This window comes from Centropristis striata, chromosome 9 (assembly GCF_030273125.1).
Source record: "Centropristis striata isolate RG_2023a ecotype Rhode Island chromosome 9, C.striata_1.0, whole genome shotgun sequence".
Classification (NCBI taxonomy): Eukaryota; Metazoa; Chordata; class Actinopteri; order Perciformes; family Serranidae; genus Centropristis; species Centropristis striata.
Window position 1 is genome coordinate 31,123,940 of NC_081525.1, and position 15,532 is coordinate 31,139,471.

Below are 15,532 nucleotides of genomic sequence, written 5' to 3' on the forward strand. Positions count from 1 at the left end.
ATATGACTTATTAATACTTTACTCAACAATATGTCCCTGTACCCTCTGCACCAGATCATCAGGACTTTTTGTTCTGTCTTAAAAATGTCTCTGATACACACGGGTACAAGAGGCACATGCACTCTCTTGGTGACATGATGTGAAGATGGAAAGCATCCTGATTTGAGCTGTAATGTACATCTGTGCTAGAAACATGAGACCCAAAAATGACTTTCTTCTTCAACAATTTGTGAGTGCATAACGAAAACCCAGAAGATGTGATTTTGTACCATTTCTGAGCAGTAACAGAATCCCAGAGGCCTTGGGTTTTCGACAAGGATGCATACGGGACAAAATTGGATTTTGCGCCACAAACACATTTGATGGACGTCCTCCTGAGACAGACCAAAAACAGCACCTGGATCTGAACATCAGAAGCTAGCAGGGACACTATCTCTGTGGGGGTGCTACCTGCTGTTTTCCTAAGCTGTTGTGTCATTTATCACCCTGCTGCTACCTGTTTATTCTTGCTACAAGCTTTATGAAAAAAAATCTGTGTTGGATGCAATTACACTAGTAAACTCAGGCAATTTAAGTCATAGCGTGCTAACAGAAAAATGTAATTATAACACAAAACAAATATAAACAATGAAGTAACAAATATTATGATTTGATGGTATCCAGCAGTGTGTGAGTAGATATGGTGTTTTTCCTAATTATTCTTCAGACATAATGAAAGTAGAGAGAAATTAGTGCCCTGTATAACTGCAGCATCGACTGGGGAAGTCTGCAGAATATATTCAAGATTCAAATATGATTTGGCACATTATGTGCAGTAAAATACCTATGAGGCTGTGCTAAAAATGCTACTGTGAGACAAATAATCTACCTATAAAGCAAGAAGCGCCTGTGTGTGTGTGTGTGTGTGTGTCTAGGGCATATCTCTCTGACCGTTAGTCACACTGACCTAAGATTTCGTATGTGGCTTGCACATGGCACGGTGGTGTGCATCCTCGATTTTGAAGATTTTTGAGTTCATTTTAAAAAATATCATTATTTACGTAGGACGTGTTGCTGCATTGCACTGTTTCTGATCGGACGCCATTTAGTGGAGCTCCACCCCATTGTGTGATAGGCCTACACCTGGTCAGTAACACAATTCACTCTGGATTTACACCCTGACTCATCTCATCTGTAAGTCTATTTAGCCTACCTATCTTTAGGAGTTTTAAAGTGCGATACAAAGTTCGATTTTCCAATAATATTCCAATAGTTTCCAGCGAATATCAATGTTCAATGTAAATGTGCTGGATGGTGTGGGTACCATCCAGCAGGGAGTTGAAGACCTTGTAGTGTGGTATGTAATGTACGAATATATTTTTCCTACGGGCACTGCACTAGTAATAACAATATGACTAAAACAAGAAGATAAAAACATATGCATATATGTAATAATATAAGTATTAATTTTACTAGTGTGTTTGGCCTGACTATTTTTCCAGTATATGAAAAAATTCCAAACTAAAAAGTTGTACAGCAAACCACAATACTGAATTGTTTAATGCAATATAGCCTTTTCCTAAAGTACATCTGTATTGTAAACTTGCTTGTATGGTTGTTTAACAGTTCTGAAACAGGGATGTCATGGTCCTGTGAATGCATTATGTCTTATGTGTTTCAGAAACATACTGCACGGACATAAACACGACCATCACTGTCTATCAGAGTGCAGGTGGATGGAGACCTCTGGAGGAGCGGTGAGAAGGAAGAAGGGGTGCTTGTGTTACAGTTAATGAAATGATCTGTAAAACTGATATGAACTGTTGGCCACGGGTCTCTATCGACAAAAACAGTAAATAAATAAATAAATAAGATGCATCTGAACAATGTCTTTGGAGAATCATTACAACCGCAATTATTTTCACACAGTGTTAAAGTTATCCAGCTGTTCTGAGTTTTGAGCAATTTTGTCATTTTTTAACCCTTTTCATTGTGCCTGTATAAACCAAAGATGTTTACCATGCCATATTGGTATAATTTTTTTTCAATCATGCTCAGTGAAGAAATGTAATTGTTGCAAATGTGATAACATATGTATTTTTATACTAAATATATTTTACATTATCTCCGGTTTTACTACTTCAATAATGATCAAACCCAATCAATCAAAATTAAATCAAAATTACTTTATTCATCCCTGAGGGGAAATTCAGTAAAACAAACAAAGGGAGTTTTAAGACAGTAGTTTATGTTGTGGCGTCACAAAAAGGGAATGTGATTCCACACACATACATGATTATATAACATTTGAATAGGTGGGAAGTCAGTGAAGAATGTGCACAGTCTCTTGTAAGTCAGTAAGTAAATATAAATTAATAATGAATGCACCATGCAGCGTATGGGTGCAAAAACCAACAAACATATTTACATCGACTTTAAATCAATACATTCAGGTCAAGTTTGTACATTTTGCAGAATTCAATAGTCATATTATGTCATGAACCAAAATGAAAAAGGATCCCTTCAATGCCTGATACGTGTTCAACACTTTTACTAGCTCAGGAGGTTACTATAGTTTACAGAACAGCAGGCACTCATAAGCTGAACACACTTCTAAATATAGATCAAAGGCCACACATGCAGTATACATTACACAGAGCTCTCCAATACTTGTCCATCTCAATGTGTCTCGCTTTTCATCTGTGGCTTCTCCCTCCTTCTTTCCCTCCCCCTCTTCCACAGCTCCAGGCTAGTTTAAATCCTGCCTGGGATAAAACTTTACATTCAGTATTTCATGAAAATGTCTTGTTAGAGAACCTATGGTAAAACTGAAAAAAGTAAAAATGGGTAAACAAATAAAAATAAACAGCAGTTGCAAAGGTACAGGCACAGATAAACTATGCCAAGTAGTGCTGAAGCTGTTTTGGCCATCTTCAGCCTCTCTGTTAACTACTGTATATCACACAGTGTTTGACTGGACTGTGACTAACTTGTGTTCCAGGCCGATCGATAACTTCACTGGATATCCGTGCTCCTACATCAGTCTGTCCTGCCTGTCTGATGAAGCAGATCCTCAGCACACCGGATTGATTTTTCTGCCTCAGATGACTTTAAAAAGTTGTTTTTAACTTTTCAGGCGGCACAAAATTCCACATTGAAGGCTTTAATGTGAAAGAGCCAGGTCTGAAAACATCCCTGTTTCTCTTTCTTCAACATTCTTCTAACTTCAACACCCTGGTCAAATAAACTTTCACTCATTTATTCACTGTCATGCTGGTCTTTTATAGAGGCCAGACAGAACTCTAGACTTTGGCATAGAAATATACAATTTGGCCTGAAAACAAAACACAAGGACTGGCATTTGATGATTTGTATTTGGAAAAACCTTTGGCACAAACAAATGTATTGGCAGTGAAAAAAGTTCCACTGAAAATAAAGCAGAAGTTTCCAATAAAGAATCAGTCTAACACTGTTGTTAGTTTTTGATTATATATTGATATGTTCTGCATGTTGATGTGTTTTTCAATGACAACATTTTCCCTTTAGCCAATTTTGAGTGACTTTTAAAGTTTTGGGTTTCCCAGTTTGCCACAATAAATGTTGATAAATGCATTGTACGTTTTTTCAAACCACAGATACGCTGAGTGTCAACATTACTGAACCACAAACATGTTGAATGTGAATGTTTCTGAACCACTGCAACCTCTGTTGTGAAATGGGACAATAGCTGCTGCAAACACCTGACTAACATAACAGGCTTAAAAAAAACCACAAATTCCAGACCAGCAGCAGCCTCCAGGCCTGAAAAGTGAAGCAGATGCAGAAGTGCCTTAAACCTGCATTATTTGGCAAGCAGGGGGCGACTCCACTAGTTACAAAAAGAAGACTGTTTGTATTTAAGACAATAGGAAAATGTCCCGATTACCTCAGTCAATAGTCTCAATCTTTAGTCTTAAGTCTTCTTTAGGTCTTCTTCTTGTACATTTTGGTTCCATTTAGAGTAAAACAGAAGATAAAGGGATGCTTTAGGGCGGGGCTACCTTATGATTGATAGGTCACTACCACAGTGCACTGGATAACATATGGGTGACTTAGGGCTGGGCAATAATTTAATACAATAATTTATTATCTTTAGTTGGCATCATATCATGATGAAAACTAATAATGAGATATCTTGATTAAGAAAATGGATAGGTTATATTGGCTTAAATTAACCCAACCCATAAAGAATAAACATTTTTGATAGTTTAAAATAGTTTTTTCTTAATTCTATACTATAAAAGTCACCATGAAATGGACAGACAGGACACTTTACAGTTGAAAAATAAACTTACAACTACTTCCCATGGACATACTATAGAACAGATGATGACTTTTTCACAACATTTGTTTGGCATTTCTGTTCTTCAGTGTCATTTATCAGCCGACACATATAACCAATAACGGCTGTTTTCTATAAATGCTCCTTGGTGCAGTTCTAATAATAAAAAATGTCATAAGAGAAAAAAACTTAAGTGATTGAAACAATGACACAACTTCTTGGACTTTAATTTCTATAAGCAGAATATATTTGTACTCAAGATATTTAATTTAGCAAACTTAAAATAATGAAACTGACTCGAAGCCAAAGTAATCAGAGTTTAGCACTTCACCGGCTGCAACAAATTCATCTTCTGCCTCTTTTATTGATTTTCTTCACCAGTGATTTTCAGAACATGTCACATTTTAAAATTGGATCTCCGTGACGAGTGCATGGAAAGACACAGTATGGTCCTGATTAAATGAAACATCTGCGTTGGCACATGAGACGTGTACTCACTGACATCAGACACAAACCTGCTGTCACTTTTCCATCAGCTGGTGAGAGACGCTGCAGATTTATTATGGCCTGATGTCCTCTACAGTTTCCTTTGATGGGTTAGTACCCCATAAAATGTATGAGTGTAAAGATGCACATCAACATGATTTAAGAGCAAGTCAGAGCGCTGGCTGGGTATCTGAGTGAGAAACGGACGTGGAAAACATCAAAGAGAATAAAATAAAATCACAACTCAAACTGAATCAAGAAGTGCTTCAAACCCCCCACCCCAATGTGGAGACACCTCTCAGGCCTGCGACATGTGAGGACAAATCCAAAAACAATTACAATGAACAGACAAATAATAAAACACACAGACCATGACTTCAAACTATTTCATACGCTAAAACAGTATGCACATATCCAAAACTTTAGTATAAAACCAGTAAGTCTTGAATTGAATACTATTTGTGGCATCATATGACAATATGAAAGCATAAATATCCCACAATACAATGCAGCAGTGACAACAACATTTATAACAGACAATGCTGTACATCAAATATTGGTTTATAGATTATATTTATAAAAAAAAAAAATGATGTACAATAAGATGAGAGGTAGACCTTTAAAGACTCGCACAAATAGCATTACATATGGCCACTCCAGCCTGGTGTGTCTGGTTGACAAATAGAAAGCTGATAAATTCAACTCAGTATTCTTTTGAACATGCTCATATTGCACAATTTCACATCTCACATCTTAGTTCTGGTGCTGACACTCATACACCGATGCAAGACATGATGTGCACTTTATGGATTGAGGTGTAGAGTGTTTCTTAAGACTTCATTCTCACTGACAGACTGACAATTTTTTGCAACATTTTAGCTTTTCAATGTGTATATTGTAGAGAAAGACTATAAAAGGATTGTCATCAAGGGCTTGTCCAATATTGACACTTCTGTCAGGAGATAGGGTTGTTCTTGTGCAGCTTTGCAATAAAATTTCAAAACCTCAAGTATGGCAATCTTGGACAGGGATGTGAAGGTGCTCGACTCTCTCATTTGAGCTGCTGAGAACTGAATCAGCAACATAAACCTGAACACTTGGACCTGAAGGGCACAGCTGAGTTATAAGGTCCTTTACGATAACAGACAGATCTGCAGTGGTGTTGTTGTTTAAGAAGGTGTGTCTGCATCAGGAGTCTTAAATCCTCTCAATGTAACAGCAGTGAACTGGAATGCGTGATTAATTAATGAAAAAAAAAGGTAATTTAGCACACAAGCAAGAACTTTCTGATCCGAGACTGTGACGCAATTCTGTCATCAAATTTTCTTTAAAAACTGCGCTGCTGATTATTTGATGGTGTCATGTTGAAGGAACGACCTGAGATAAGGAATGAACATGCCGTGATTGATTATGGTAATGTCATCAGTTCCCATTCCACAGATCTATGAGACATAAAGTCGGTGGACAACGATCGGCTGATTTGCATCAAGACAAACAGCAAAGAGGAATAAACTGCGACACCAGAGAGCTGTAAACACAGAAATCAGATCTAAGAACAAATTAAAAACACAAAGAATTGAATCTGTCTTTTAGTATTTAAGACAGTCAGTTGAGTTTTAAGAGAAAAACAGCACTAATGACTGATGTTTAAGATAAAAATGAGATGTTTACAGACAAAGACGAAGCTGTTAGCACAATATTTTTGTCATGAAATCGCTGTCATAAAAAACATGAGCAGAATATTAAAGATGTGTAGGCTGATATTAATATCATCGTGATGGGACTTGTTGTTGACCTCCCCTCATCAGGATGATAAATGCTTTACGTGATGCTTTCTCCACATTAACCTGGTGACTCTTTAGATCTTGATCGATTTCAGTTACACAAAGAGCTATTTACTGCGTGAGCATAATAATGAAAAACAGCCACTTTACAAGGATAGAAGACACACCCCATTAATGCTGAATTTGCATTCTTGACAACATTTGACAACACCAATTTACTATGCTATTAAGGGTGCTGCGTATTCTCCCCCACCACGCATGAGAGGTGCAGAGAGGAGAGTTTGTTATGGGCCAGAGGAAGCATATTTATATATGATTTGTTTCAGAAATTCTTCCACTATAGTATGAGAGTGTAATAAATTGCAAACTAGTCCTGCTTTCTTTTTACTTTCTGTTATAGGTCAAAATAATACTCTTTATGTTGTTATAGATCATAAAACGCAGGGTGCATTAGGTTGTATTGTGTAGTAAATCCTTGTTAAGGACTCGCTTTAGCACAACTTAAAGCTTCAAATCAGATTTACAATATATCCAGTCACTTGTGTGGTCTTTTACTTTAGTGTCCTTCTACAGGTGAAATACTTTAATGTGTCTAATCAAATTTAAATTTTTATGAGCCAGGAGTGGAAACATATTGCAGGCTGTAAATATGCATTGTGTGGTCATACATGTTTAAGGTGAATTAACTGAACGAATAAATTAGATGTTAGAACAGACTTTATCAAGTGCTTTATAACATCATTCTTTGCTACGGCCAGCAGGGGACGTCTCTACTAATTGCAAAATGCAGTTAGATTGTATAGAAGTCACAAGAAAAATCACACTACTTCTCACTTGGTTTAGGCTATTACCTCAGTAAACAGTCTTGTAATGAGTTCATGGTCTCAATAGTTAGTTTCAAGTCTTCTTCAATAAAGCATGATTTTTATTTTGTAAATTAGGTCCCATTTAGAGTAAAATAGACGATAAAGCAGGATATGCTTTAGGCCGTAGCTACCTTACGTTGTGATCGGACCACAGGTGAATCTTGGGATCATTTGTGGACTTTCACTGACGTGGACTAAAACGCGTCAGCATTTTATCCACCTCCATTTTGGCTCTCTGGCAACGGACAGCCAGAGATCTCCCCTCCAATTTGGTTCTAATAAGACACATCTCTCCCAGGATGCTTGGTGTTTATGGCACCTACAGATGAGTTCATTGGTCAGGAGACCTATGACACCATAGGTGGTCAACTGTAAAAGTCCCAGCAATCCTCTGATCATCCTTTTTTCTCCACCATTGGCCAGAGGGACACAAGCTCTGGGTCCCCAGACACCAGGACCCCTCCCCCTCTTCCTTGCCTCCCGCAGAGAACCCCCGCACCTCAGGTTGGAGGCCTGCTGCAGAAACTCTCCTTTTCAACAAGGGATTTTGAAACAACTCCCAGTCTTCTCTGCACATTAAGGTTGCATTAATGAATGCAAAGTTCATTACAACTGCCAGAAAGACTTCCTCAACAAATAAGGACGAGCCAGCAACTTAATTTACAAGACAGCAAATTATCGAAACTCAGCCTGAAACCAAATCTTCATCGACGCCCTCTCTGAAAGGATTTCTCCCCTTTTCCAACAGGACTGTGAGTAATGTAACTGGGCTTAGATAGGAAATTCAGCAAGCACTTTAAGTACAAAGGATTTGACCTGGAATCAATTATTTGGTTCATGTGTGTTTTAAGTATTATTGTTGTGATATTCTTGCAGCTACATCATTTGAACTTGTATGTTAACAACAGCCAGTCGTACATGCAAACTACTTTGATGTGCTCTCACACTGATTTGCATACAATATACTTTCAATTGACTTTTACCAAAAACACAGCTTTGTAGGAGCTTGTACAGCTACACATGGCCAGGCCATCCCCTCACAGCAGGGTACTTTATGACTCTTTGTGTGACGAGCTTCACCCTCATGAGATCCACACAAGTGTTGCTCATGTTCATCCTTACATATTTGATTTCCTTACGGGAGGGATCGCATTTATGATAACGCCCTTTTATTTACATATTTGATGCCTTGTGCAAGGTATCATTTATTCATAAAAGAGGCATCCTTAATTCCCAACACTTATGATGACAACATGTAGATTAAAAAGCCTTTACTTGTTTTTGATTCAGTTTGAATTCTGGAAGCTATGTACGGTGTAGCCAGGAGTCAGGAGCAGTCAGGTTATCATATAGTGTCCTCATACAGATCCACCCGCATCCTCGTCTAAACATGGTCACTTCTGACTCCAAAAAAACAAGATGTTGAGCCAAAATACCAAACTTGAGCCTCAAATCTGTAGTCCACAAACCAATAAGTGATGTCACAGTTGCAAGGTCCACTTCATGTCCTCTCAGGTGGCATGAGGACAAGGGAAGTTATACCAAAAACAAATCAACCACATACTGTAATATAGATTGGCAGACACCATGGCCTCTAATGGATTTACTACAGTTTAGAACCACTCTGTAGAGATATACAAGAAAATAATAACTGCTGAAAGATATTATGCAATGCAAAACAAGAAGCCTGACAGATGCAAAACACCGAAGAGACTGTGTCCACTCTTAATTGTACTGACTTTCGGGAATATATCATACTGAAAGGTTTTTAATACTTTGTTTACAAAGACCATCTTCATAACCAAATTAGCATTATACTATAAAGAGGATTTTTTTCTAACTTGTTGGATTGAATGGCATTACAATGCCAATGAATTTAGGTTTATTTTTCTCTGCACAATAATATGCATGAATGGATTGCATTCTGATCGATTTGGGCTGTGACAAACTATTATTTACTTCAATTAACATGGAAATATTTTCCCAGTTTGGTTTATAAAATGTCAGAAAATGAGAGCCGTCCTCAAAGGTCTTTTGTCCAAACAACAAACAATATATATAAATATATTTAGTTTACTATCAGAGAAAACAGACGAACAATATTCACATTTCATAAACTGAAACAGATCCATGAACATTATTTTAGCACCAAGGGCATCCAAAGCGCTTTCCAGACACACCAGATGTTTTTCAAATCAAAGTAAATAAGATATAAATGACTTGGTCAGTAACATTTCTGTGTTCTCTACTACAACTGTTTCATTTTAGAGAAAAAAATTGAATCCGTAAATGACAGTTTTACTCCCTCATCCCTCATGTTCGTCTTGTAATTCTAATCTCGATATTCATACTGACAGACGATTCAGGTGACATTGTTTATACCCTGTCAGCTCACTGTGGGAAAAATAAAGAAAAGTCTGCTTACATACAACTAGAGAGTGATGTTTAAAGCTTGAGAACCAAACAGCATGAGAGCATAAAAAGTTGCTTTGTTTGTTTTTGTGGTCGAGGTCAACAAGGAAACCTCAGGTAGTCCAGATGTTCGTACCTCCCCTGCTGGTGTAGCAGACCTCTGCTTTACCAACCACCCTACACCCAGCGGTGCAGCTGTCAAGCTTAAAGACTCTGAAGCCTCTAAACTTTTGTCCCGCTGTAGAACAGTGTGTAGGTTATGATATTTGGACGTCAAACAAACCAGGTCTATAAACAACTTTGAAAAGTTCTGTTCAAGGTATATATACATACACAATATGCATATTATTGTGTGTGTGTGTGTGTGTGTAAATAAGTATATGTGGATGTAGAACCTGATAATGTAATAAATTCCCGGTAATGTAATAACCCCGATAATGTAATAAAAATCTGCACTTGAGTCCATTGAAAATGTAATAAAACCTGATTATGTAAGTGCATTTCCCAATAATGTAATACACTTCTTTTTTTTTTTTTAACCAAAAAGTAATAAAGTATTACATTAATGGGAGTTTATTACATTTATTACATTATTACATTACATTATCAGGTTAGCCTTCATTTTGCAAGTCCTGACAATGTAATAATTCCCCAATATTGTAATAATTTAACAGCAGACTCGAGTGGTGATACTGTGTAGGCAACTCTAGCTCAAGAGCTCTAGCGCCACCAACAGGTCAAAGTTGAATGTTTATTAACTTTTGACCCGTTCATCCGTTTTTCACAAACGAGGTATCCATGACACACGAATGCATTCAACAGCTTCTTGAAATCTAAAGGTGCTTGGTGTTATACTTTATTACATTATTGGTAAAAAGTGTATTACATTATTGGGAAATGCACTTTATTACATTATCGGGAAGTTATTACATTATCAGGTTTTATTACATTTTCAGTGGACTCATGTGCAGATTTTTATTACATTATTGGGGTTATTACATTATCTGGAATTTATTACATTATCAGGTTCTACAGAAAATTTGTATGTGTATATGACCATTATATAAACTAGGGATGGGCAGGAGGCCCGGGGGCTGCTTACGGCCCTCACCCTCACATGAAGTGGCCCTCAGTACAACTACATGCATTTGAGCATGAAATCATAAAAGTGCAGTGTAAAAATGCTCAAAATTACTTCTTGCAATTAATGTTGGGCTGCTGTTCTTGCACTGAAAAAAAAAAAAGAAATCACAGTAAGTTGTTATTTTTGATTTGCTTCAAACCTTTTGTATTCCTATTTATTCTATTATACACGCATTTGAGCATAAAATATGTAAAGTTACTGCATTGTTAAGATATTTAAAATCGCAGTTTGTGGCCCTTTACACATAAGCGTACAACATGCTTATTTCTAGATTCAATAATCTTAATTTAAGAAATCTTGTCAAGTGAAATTATCTGTCCATGCAGCAAGATCATTTCCCTCAGATTTAGTGTTCTCGTTTTTAGACACACCTTTTTTACAGTGTACAGTACAGTCTTTAAATAAGCATCATTCTGAGGTCAGATAATCCATTTATTCTGACTCAGTCAACCACCACAGCTGCAGTTCAGCTGAAACTGCAGAATGATTTCACTTCACAGAGTCCATTTTCCTTCGTGAACTGAGACAGCCTGTGTTTACAGAGTATGTGAGAAATCCTGCTGCTCTCCATTATAGCTTCTATGAGCATCTCTCTCACTTTGTGTAGATGGGAGCGAATATGTCTGACCCTGCACTGGTGTTTCACAGGCGAGTGTAACTACAGCCCGACTCCTTAATGAACATTTGAAGTAGGGAATATAGCTGCACTTTAAAGATGCTGTGCTAACCACGGCCGCAGATTGAGAGGTGAGGGAAGCTTGATCAAAAATGTTCACACTATGATGTGCAGGATAGAAAGAAATTAGAAGGCAGAACAGTCCCCTTGAGATACAGGCCGTCCTTTGAAGAACCCCTGTGATGTCCAATTATTCATGGTTTGGTTTATTTGCACGGCTGACTTTACCCACGAGCTCAGACAGCTGCTCCAAACAGCTTGTTACTTGTTTATGGTGCTGTTTACATGTTAACTAACAAATGATGACTGATGTTTTATTTTTGTTTATTTGAACATGCTGCTGCTAACATGCCTCACAGATCTGATTTCTACACATTTTCGTTTTTATTTTCTGGATTGAAGATAGTCACTGTTTTTTCATGCTCTTGTCAAATATTAGAAATATATTACTATGGGACAGTCAATATTCTTAAATTAAAAATGAATCAATTAGTATGTGTCATGTGAAAAGTAAACCGGTTCTGAGACGGTTCGCAAGTTGAACTAACTGTGAATCAGCACCAGCACCAGCCCAGAAAAAGAACAAGGTTTGCATAGGTCGAAAAGGGTTAACCAGGCGGCAACCTCCGTGTCTGAGCAGGGAGGCAAACCAGGAAGTGCCTTAAGCTGCATTCTACAAAAAATTCCAGCAGGGGGGGCCAAGTGTGGCTGCAGAGATTTCTGTCCGTGAAAACATTCCTGTTTTTTTCCTGACGCAGCTGGTCAGATGGAGTTTGGAAGTTAGATTCACGGCCTAAGAGTCTAGTTTGAGATGTAGGGCCCTGCAGCGGGAGAGGAGCCAGATGCCTTTCAGTGGAAGAGCGTATAGTGGGTGTGGAGGAGCGAGAGGGATCTGATCACACTACAGCCTCTCTACACCTCAACCTGACTGAAAGAAGTCGCTGCTAATTCATGTTAGCATTAACTGGAGCATTAACTGGGATGTTAATTTTAGCAAAAAAGAAAACAAACAAAATGTTCATTACTTACCTCAGAAAAATGAACAGCGACTCCTTGGAGCTTCTGTTAGTCCAACCAAACGCTAAACAAGACATTTTAATGAACAAAACGTTCAAATAAACTGTCATTAAGTGAAAATAAAGTGTGAAAGGGTCAAAGTGAGTGAGTTTGTGGACCTGAATAGAGGAGCTCAGCTAGGCAGGAGCTGTTTTTTAAGCAAGAGACATGGTTTTGAATTTGATGCAGGCTGTGACTCCGAGCCATTGCAGAGAGATGAGTAGTGGGGTGACATGTGCTCTCTTGAGTTGGTTGAAGACTAGACGTGCTGCCATGTTCTGGATCATCTGCAGAGGTTTGGCGGTGCATGCAGGACCTGCGAATAGAGAGTTGCAGTAGTCTAAGCATGATATCATGAGGGCCTGAACCAGGAGATGTGTTGGTTGCTGGGTCAGGTAGGGTCTGATCTTCTTGATGTTGGAAAATGAAACGATCGGGTGACTGTGACAATGTGAACTTTAAGGCCAGTTGGTCATCAACCATGACACCTAAGTTCCCTGCAGAGCTTGTGGGCACAAGTTGCATGGATCCAAGCTGGATATTAATAGACTGATATACAGCTGGATGGGCAGGGATGAAGCTCTTAGAGAGGTTGAGCTGAAGGTGGTGTTCCGTCATCCATGTAGAGATATCAGCAAGGCAAGCAGAGATACCCAATGGGTAAAGTATTTTATTTTGAATAAATTATATATGACTACATAGTGGCAGCGTTGGGGTGTGCAATTTTCACTGAACTTTCGAAATTGTATTTGGTACAGCCCTGAGGAAAAGCTAAGCATAGAAGGAGAGCGTAACATGACAAAGATACTATACTGAACAAATGCATATTTTTCATTTCCTCCATTAATTGCTTGAGTATTCTCCTCTTATGTTTTCCTGCTTCCCTCTGCCGTCAATCACTTCAAGAGACAATCTCCTCCAGAACTCCCACCACCATCCAATCAAGTGAGCCCTGAAGTACTACTCCTCAGTTTCACTCACGCAGGAGCCACTCGCTAATCATCAGGCTCTTTCAGTTCAATTACCTGCAACACATTCCCTCAGGTGCTTCAGGAAAACATCCAACATATACTCTCCATTAATAAAGAAAACTCAGAACATCCATATTCTTTTATATAATTATTGGGGATAGACGTTTACTTTAGGGCTGCATGATGATGGGGAAAAAATAGGAGTATTAAGAGGGTAGGAAAGTGCATCTGCATAGAAAATAACAATAATGCTGAAAAAATGACTTTAGTGTGAAGACAATTTTTTGCTATACACCAAACACAAAGTCAGGTGAAGGCTGTGAACTGGTTGACGATTGTATTCATATGAAATAATAATAATCTCTCAATTCATACTAAAGTCACTCATCTAACATGTCATGATACTAATAATTAGGGGTGTGACGAGATCTGGTGCCATGAGATCTCGCGAGATTGAACCCGAGATTTGTGAGCTATCCAAACATCTATTTGTGACATGTGGAGGCAGTAAAATGAAAAGAAGAAGAGGAGGAGAAGCAGCAAACCGCCAGAATGATGTCGCAGGGGCCCGCATCTCGTTAAGAAGAGTAAGAATGAATCGAAGTGGCACAGTCCTGCTAATAGGCTAACAGTTAGCTCTGTAGCAGTACAGTGTGTATGTGCTGCTGCTGCAGGGTTGCCTTATCGATCTCTGTTTGTTTACAACAAGCACCGGACACAGTTAGCGATTCCGGTTAATTCAAGATCACTATGACGCTGTGCATAAGTAGTCATGCTGCTTTGTTTTTATCAGCTGCTGATGTTGCACAGTTAGCGGCGGCAGCCTTCTCCCATGTTTAATCCATCGCTTATGTCAGGGATGGGTAACTTAAATGCTGGAGGGGGCCACAATTTTTTATCGACACTACCACAGGGCCACATGTAGGACCGTGCACATAACCAGATATGATGAAACTGCAATTTTAAATATGATTACAATGCAGTAACATAACATATTTCATGATCAAAAGCATGTATAACAGAATAAATAGGAATACAAAAGGTTTGAAGCAAATAAAAAAAAAAACATTTACATTTACTGCGTTATTTTTATTTTTTATTTTAACTTTTATACATGTTTGTTTTAGTTTCAATTTGTGGAAGAATAAGTTTATTAAAAGCTCATTCTTACATCATGCATGTAAAGAGTTATAATAAAACATTTCAAAATGCATGTGCAACTATTAAATAAAAGTCTGTTGGTCCAGTCATATATTGTGTCATTGTAGTTTTCTTAAAATCTCGTCTCATCTTTTTCTCATGAGCTGGATGTATCCTCACACCCCTACTAATAATGCATGGTGTGTACATTAGGAGGCTCCTTTATTTTGTTCCCTTCCTGTTTCTCGCTCATTTCCTGCTGTGGTTTGATAAATTGATCAGGAATAACTGTGACTGATGGATTGCTATGCATGCAGAGCCGGCATGTCACTCAGAAACAAACTCTTGTGGATTACATCTGTAGATTTACATTTATTGACTGACTGTATATATGTTCACAGTGCAGACATCCAGGGCCAGCAGCTCATTATTTATCTTATAGCTACTATTATTGTTGTTTTTACATTTATCCTGATTGATGTTATGTTCTTGACTCTTATCTGTCCGTGTTTTACTCTCACTGCTGTTGCTGCAAAGACACCTGCTTCTTTTACCTTGCACAGAGGCTGAATCCTTGCAAAATAACGTGAGAATCACAGGATCACGAGATTGCAAAGTCGTCTTGTCAGGCTTCAAGTCCCCTTTTATCCAAACAGCCAGTCATTCGACCAATCAGCACGCTGTGAACTGTGTACCG